The sequence below is a fragment of the Gastrolobium bilobum genome, unplaced genomic scaffold, assembly GCF_033153095.1.
Source record: "Gastrolobium bilobum isolate Gb01-03AN ecotype WA unplaced genomic scaffold, APGP_CSIRO_Gbil_v1 utg61359, whole genome shotgun sequence".
NCBI classification, from domain to species: domain Eukaryota; kingdom Viridiplantae; phylum Streptophyta; class Magnoliopsida; order Fabales; family Fabaceae; genus Gastrolobium; species Gastrolobium bilobum.
The window spans coordinates 6,181-13,526 of record NW_026897711.1 but is presented as its reverse complement, the minus strand read 5'-3'; the positions used below and the strand labels follow the sequence as shown (position 1 = coordinate 13,526).

The following is a 7,346-nucleotide window of genomic DNA, read 5'->3' as shown; positions in this document are numbered from 1 at the left end:
GGCCCAAATCTATTATTTATATTTTATTTCCTTTTATACTAGGTCAGAATTGTAGAGCCTATATAAAGGCGTGATTAGGAGACCTTGTTATTTAGTTTTAGTTTTCGTTTTCGTTTTGAGAGTTTATGTTTTTACAGTTTCAAGAATCAATTGCAATTTACGTTTTCTTTCTTCTACTCTATTGTTCTTCTTTATTTTCTTAATTTCAATTATGGTTTTCTACTTAGCCATGCTAGGCTAAACATTCTTTAATCAATCCAAGAATTAAGGATTCTCCGAAGGACCTGCGCTTCATCTTGATCCAAATCGTTTCTCTTCCTTCAACTCGGATTCGAGTTTTGCGATTGCAGCCAAGGTAAGTGATTGAATGTTAGATTTAATGTTTAGGTTGATTAACCCGATGATCTCAAGTCAAACGGGCTGATACTCTGTGATTGCGAGAGTAGATGCGCTGTATTGATCAAACGTTAGGCGATCGTCTAGAGAGGGATTCCTAAGCAATTGCAGGGATTCCGAATTGCTTAGGGTTAACCACGATTTGGTAATCCTTTGTCCAATGATGGATATCTTAGAAACCTAATTCTTGGGTTGATTGCTTTTAATTGATAATTTCATTTTTTAAATCCTTGCTTTTACTTTCTATTTTTAATCACACAAACCCCTTTTTTTACTTCTTGTTTTTTTATTGATCGATTAAGATCCTTGCAAATTCCTTGAGAGACGATTCAGGTTGCCCACTTTATTACAAATCTTTATTTTTATAAACCTGATTAATTTGAGTTAGTTCGACAACTCACGTCAAATTTGGCGTCGTTGCCGGGGAATTGGCATCGTTCTTTCTCGTTCTTGAATCTTTCTTCTTCTTTCTTGAATCTTTCTTGAATCTTTCTTCTTCTTTCTTTAATCTTTCTTGAATCTTTCTTTATTGTTCTTTTTGTCTTATGTTTTTCGTTTTTGTTTTGTTTTTCTGCGTTCTTGTTTCTTTCTTGCTTTCTGTTTCTTTCTTGCTTTCTTTTTCGTTTTCTTTCTTTCTTGCTCTATTTTCATTTTAAATCTTTCTTATTTTCTCTTTTCTGTTATACTTCTTTGTTTCTTTGCGATCTTGGGTGTTTTTGTGATTGGGAAGATAACTGTCTTAGCCAATTTGATCTCAAGAGTTCAATTCTCAAAGGAATTTGACCTTCTGAGTAAAAATCACTCCTTAACTAGGAGTCAGGGCGCCCCTAATTTCGCAAAATTATGTCGTTTACTAACCCCTTTTGCTATTTCTCAGTCGTTTCAGGATGTGTCGGGTATTTCTGCAGTTGTTCTACTTGGTCGGATTACTCTGAAAATTGGTCAGCTGAAGGAGACGATCATCCTTGTGAAAAGTCGTGAGGCATAGCCTCACGTGTCAGGCTCTGTTTAGCCAAATTCCGTCGTTTACTATTTTATTTTTTGAAAAAAATTTATTTGATTTTTGAGTTTGTAGATAGGATTAGATTTTTTTGTGGTGGTCCCATAATTTTTAAAAATCATTTGATATTTTTTCTGTATTTTTTAGGTCAACTTTCAGTTCGTCATGATTTTCATATGTTTCGTATGCTTATAGCGATTTTACCTGCTGTAGCACCTTATGATGCATGACTAGGAGTAGTGGTAGTCCTCTGTTTGAACTTCACCCTGAGATAGAGAGACAATTGCATGTTGTTAGGAGAGCTCGTAGGTTAAGTTATAGCAGTGCTATTGAGCTTTATTCTGTTTCTGAGCATTCTGAACATACTTAAAATTCTGATTTTATTTCTTCTTCTGATTTTCCTAATTCTTCTAGTAAAGTAGATTTTAATTTTTCTAATAGTAGTATCATTAATTCAGAAAATAAAAAAAAGGACAATAGAAGTTTAAAGCAGTTTGCTGCACCTGAGGTTGATTATCAACCTTTATGCATTCGTTATCCTGAACTTAATACTGCTTTTGAACTTAAGTCTGGTCTAATACATTTGCTTCCCAAGTTTCATGGCCTTGTAGGTGAGGACCCTCATAAGCATTTAAAGGAGTTTCATGTGGTCTGCAGCACCATGAAGCCGCAAGGAGTTTATGAGGAGCAGGTCAAACTTAGAGCCTTTCCTTTTTCCCTCGATGGAGGAGCTAAGGATATGTTGTACTACCTTCAACCTTCGTCTATTGAAACTTGGAATGACATGGCCAGATTGTTTTTGGAGAAGTTTTTCCCTTCCTCACGAGCCACTTCAATCAGAAAGAAGATATGTGGCATAAGACAAGCAAATAGGGAGAACTTACATGAGTATTGGAAGCGATTTAAAAGACTTTGTGCAAGCTGTCCACATCATCAGATTTCGGAGCAATTGCTGATTGTCTACTTCTATGAAGGCTTGCTGCCTATGGACAGAAACCTTTTAGATGCAGCCAGTGGTGGAGTCCTAGTCAATAAAACACCTGTTGCGGCAAAAGAGTTGATTGCAGAGATGGCAACCAATGCTCAGCAATTTGGCACTAGAACAAAAGTGCAGTGTTCCAAGTGCAAGCATCTCCTGTCCAGAATTCGGTAGTAGCAGCAGCAGTGGCGTCGAGAACAGATAATCAAAGAATAGAGAATAGGCTTGACGAGTTGACTTAACTGGTGAGACAGTTTGCAGTAACACAAACAGTTCAACCTCCCACTCCACAAGCAAGCAACCCATGCGGTATTTGTTGCAACCCACTGCACCCCACTGATGCCTGCCCAGTCTACAAGAAGGTACCCCTCTAGTAGACCTGACAGTTGCTGTAGCAGGAGTCTTTCTTAGTAAACCACAATACCAGCAGCAACAACATTACAACCCATTCTCTAACACATATAACCCTGGCTGGAAGGATCATCCCAACTTAAAGTGGAACCAAAATCAGAACCAGTACCAACAGAGGCAACAGTTCATACCTCAGCAACAGAGGCAGAATTTCCAACCTACTGTACCTCCATAGCAGCCACCAGCGCTACAACAGCCCAGTAGTGGTCCTTCTCTGGAAGATTTGGTTAAACAGCTTGCCACTAGTAATCTACAATTCCAGGAGCAGACTGAGTCATCAATTCAAAACTTACAGACTCAAATCGGGCAATTAGCTACTTCTGTTAGTCAGACCCAACCTTAAGAGCCCAGTTCTCTTCCTTCCCAGATAGTTCCAAATCCGAAGGGGAATGTCAGTGCTATATCCCTAAGGTCTGGCAAGCAACTGGAAGATCCAAAGAAAGCTACAGATAAGGCTGGAACGTCATCAGATCAGTCTAAGAATAAGGAGGCCTCGAAACAAGGTGAAGATGAGTCTGAACCCGCCATTCCTCTACCTTTCCCTCAGAGAGTCGTTCAGTCCAAAAAGTTCGCAGAAAAACACAAGAAAAAGAGATTCTCGATACATTCAGAAAAGTTGAATTGAACATTCCACTCTTGGATGCAATCCAGCAAATACCTAAGTATGCCCCAAGTTTCTGAAGGAGCTATGCACCAACAAGAGGTGGCTAAAGGGAGATGAACGAGTGAGCGTGAGTCACAATGTCTCAGCCCTCATCTAACCCATGCCTAAGAAGTGCCAAGATCTAGGGACATTTATTATTCCTTGCATTATTGGAAATTGTGAATTTGATGATTGCATGTTAGATTTAGATGCTGCTATTAATGTCATGCCTGAGTTGTTTATAAATCTCTTGCTCTTGGTCCCTTGCATGCTACGGGTATTGTTGTCCAGTTAGCCAATAGGAGTAGTGTTCACCCTTCTGGGGTGATTGAAGATGTGTTAGTTAGGGTGAATAATATGATTTTCCCTGCTGATTTCAATATTTTAGGGATGGAGGGTGAGACTCCTAGTAGTACAATCATACTTGGGCGACCTTTCATGAAAACTGCTAGGACCAAAATAGATGTGCATTCTGGCACTCTTTCCAGGGAGTTTGGGGATAGTATTGTCAATTTTAATATTTTTGATGCTATGAAATATCCTAGGGAAGAGCATTCTATATTCTGCATTGATGTTATTGATGAGGTTGTTGATGATGTTTCTGCTAGATTAATTGTTGATTACACATATTTTTCATCTCACCATGACATTGTTGTTTGTGGCTGTGCTGACAGTGAATGGTGCACTAATTGCACCAATTTTTCAAGTTTTTCCTGTATCAGTGATGCATTGATTCGAGATTCTGATATTAATTTTGTTGATGCTTCCGATTTGATTGTGGATCCCGCTTTGCTTATTGATATTTCTTCTGTTAATAACTCTGTTGTTGAGAATTTCATTTCAGGCATGGCTGATGTGCATACTTGATGGACGTAAATTCGTTCCCATCTAAGCCCATTTTGATGAAAAAATACCATACGTTCCCTCATCTGATGAGCAACTTCAGCACGAAAATCACTTGTTTTACACATTTGTGACAAAAACACAGTGGGGGAACTGATGGTAACGTATTCCTTTAAAATATATTAAAAGGGGAACAGACTGAGACACATTTAATGCACCTGCTACATTTATTTAATTCTCCAGTACACTTTGCAGGTAACGTAGAGTTAAAGACTTCTAAAAAACAAGGCAGTGCACCAACTGAGCAGCTGAAAACGTGAAGAGCAGAGAATCAAGAGTTCTCATTGGCTGAAAACAGAAGCAAAACATGGGAAGGTCTGCAAACAACGGCTAATCATCACCAAACCCTATTCCATTCAACAATTCACGCAAGCTTCACACTCTGCTGCCACCATCCCGTCCCCTCATTCAAGCAACTAGCTCCAAGGGAATTACAGTCTTGCCACTCCTCTTCCAGCTATAAATAGGACCACCCTCACACAAAAACATCATCGAATCCTGGAGGGTTTGCAGTCCGAAAGGAAGAGATCACTTAGTAGTAGTTAGTAACGTAGTTTAATTTTAAGTTGTAACTGTAGTTAAGTGACAACCCCTCTTCTCTTCTCTGTAAACAACCATCAAGACTCCTCACGAGCAAATACCTATCTTTCTCCATTTTTCTGTTTCTTTTTGTAAACTGTCTTTTAAATTAATATAAGTGTTTTTCTCTTCGTTCTAATCGTTATCTCTTGACTGAATCTCGGGTCTATGTGATCTCAGTTGAGAATAATTATGTTTAAACTATCAGCCATGAGCTGAACTATCTGTGGAACGGGTAAACTATGGAACTCTTAAAGAACTGTTTTCAAAACTCTTGACCGAAGCTTTTTGTATTTCTTTGGCTAAGTAAGCTATATTCATTGTGCGCCAATGGAAATTGGGTATATACTGAGAAAGGAACTTCCATAAGGAAGGGATTTCAGATAGCTTAGCCATTGGGGGAAGGTAGATGTCATGGCAAAAACGCTACTGGTCATCTTAGGAATAAGGGGCCAACTCGTCCATTTTAAGGTTCTGAGCTAAGTACCTGTTGGAGTCAAGGGAGCCATAGGAATATGAAAACTTGTGAGCCATTCAGACCATGAGCTGAGGAATCAGAGTTGGCAGGCAAAGAAACTGGGACAAAGCCAAAATGTGCTAAGTCTTGAGCAGAGAAAACAACCTTTTAAGAGTGAAGCAGTGAATCCGTTCCTTCTGTTAAACTATTTTAACCACCACCCTGTTATCTCTTGATTATAGTTATTTCTGTTTTTGTAGTTTTATTTTATTTTATTTAGTACTTATAGAAACTCCAATGATTGTTATCTCACCTTCTTCTAAACAGGAAGAATCATATACATAACGAAGCGAGCAACTGTTTGCCATCAGATTGAACCTACTATTCTTGAGGAACGATAATTTGGGCATTAATACTCCCTTTATTACTTGATGCGTGCACTTGCGCACTTGGGTTGGAACTAAAGGACGAATCTGTGTTCTGCAAGAACAGAGGAACGTCCCATATCAGAACTTATATTTTTCCACCATCAGCAAACCACCCAACAAGTTTTTGGCGCCGTTGCCGGGGATAGAAACACTAACTGTTGTTCTTATCATTGTTTTCTAACACATATACTGTATATCTGACTTTACTTTTATATTTTTTTCTCTTTATCACCGAATCTGCTGTGCATATATATACCCTGTGCCATTGGTTTATTAGTGAAGAGTTTGAAACAGACTCTAACCACTCCATTGTAGTACCTCAGTTTCTCTTTGATCCTGAGCCAGAACGTACACTCCATAGGAGAAGAAGGAACCTCAGGGAAGGATTTCATGAAAACATGGTTGATCACAATAATAACAATGAAGAGGTTCCCCCTGAACAGAACTTCAGAACTTTGGCTGCTCCTTTCAGGAACAGACCAGATAGGGGAGTAATCCTTCCCCCTGTAGCACCAAATTTTTAACTAAAACCTATCATGTTCAACATGATTAGGGAAGCAGGGGTCTTCAATGGACTCCCTGCAGAAGATCCTTACACACACCTAACAACATTCCAAGATATTTGTGATAATTTTAAAGCTGAGGGTGTAACAGAGGAGAGCATGAGAATGAGGTTGTTCCCTCACTCCTTGGGCTTAAAAGCTAAAACATGGATAAAAACTCTCACCCCTGGATCAATCCACACATGGGAAGAACTCTCTAACAAGTTCATAGAGAGGTTTCTCCCAATTACTCGACAAGCTGATGTTAGAGCTGAAATCTCTAACTTCAGAATGTTTTATGGAGAAAATCTCTATGAAGCATGAGATAGATACAAGGACATCATAAGAAAATGTCCAAACCATGGGGTAGAGAGTTGGGGAGTGTTACAATCTTTCTATAAAGGACTTGACCATACTTCTCAATCTCACCTAGATTTTGCTGCAGGAGGATATTTCTTTACAGGAACACTTGAATCAAGATACGAAATCATAGAAGGGACTGTTGAAAGATGTCTCCAATGGCCAATAGACAGAGTGAGCCCAGTGAGGAAGCCAGGCATACTAGAACTAGATAAACAAACAACCATAGAAGCCCAGCTGACATCACTCATGAATGAAGTGAAGAACCTGAGAGCTGAGCAAGCAGCACCAAGGATGGAAGTCTTACAACTCACAGCAACTGAAACAGAACCATGCTCAGCCTGTGGTGACCTTCATGACTCAACAGACTGCCCATCCACTCCATTGGTGTGTTATGCAGAAAATTTTGGCAATAGGAACTTCACCAGAGACAATCAACAAGCAAGACGAAATACACATTCAAGCCCTGGAGGAACTATCAATAAGGATCAGAACCACAACACCCAATGGAGGCCACCCATTAACCAGAGACCATTCAACAACAATCAGCAGCAGTATCAGCAAGGTAGCAGCAGTGGAACGTCTGAACAAAAAAGAAACAACTACGTCCCGTTCCACAGATATGACCAACACATCAACACCCTGGAA

General features: G+C 39.4%; 1 non-coding gene across 1 annotated transcript; it reads right to left on the bottom strand.

Moving 5' to 3' along the window:
• Window positions 1-6,599: 6,599 nt before the first annotated feature.
• Window positions 6,600-6,706, bottom strand: LOC133309404 (small nucleolar RNA R71). The gene has a single exon (XR_009751324.1). It is a non-coding gene; the product is annotated as a small nucleolar RNA R71 (small nucleolar RNA).
• Window positions 6,707-7,346: the final 640 nt, after the last annotated feature.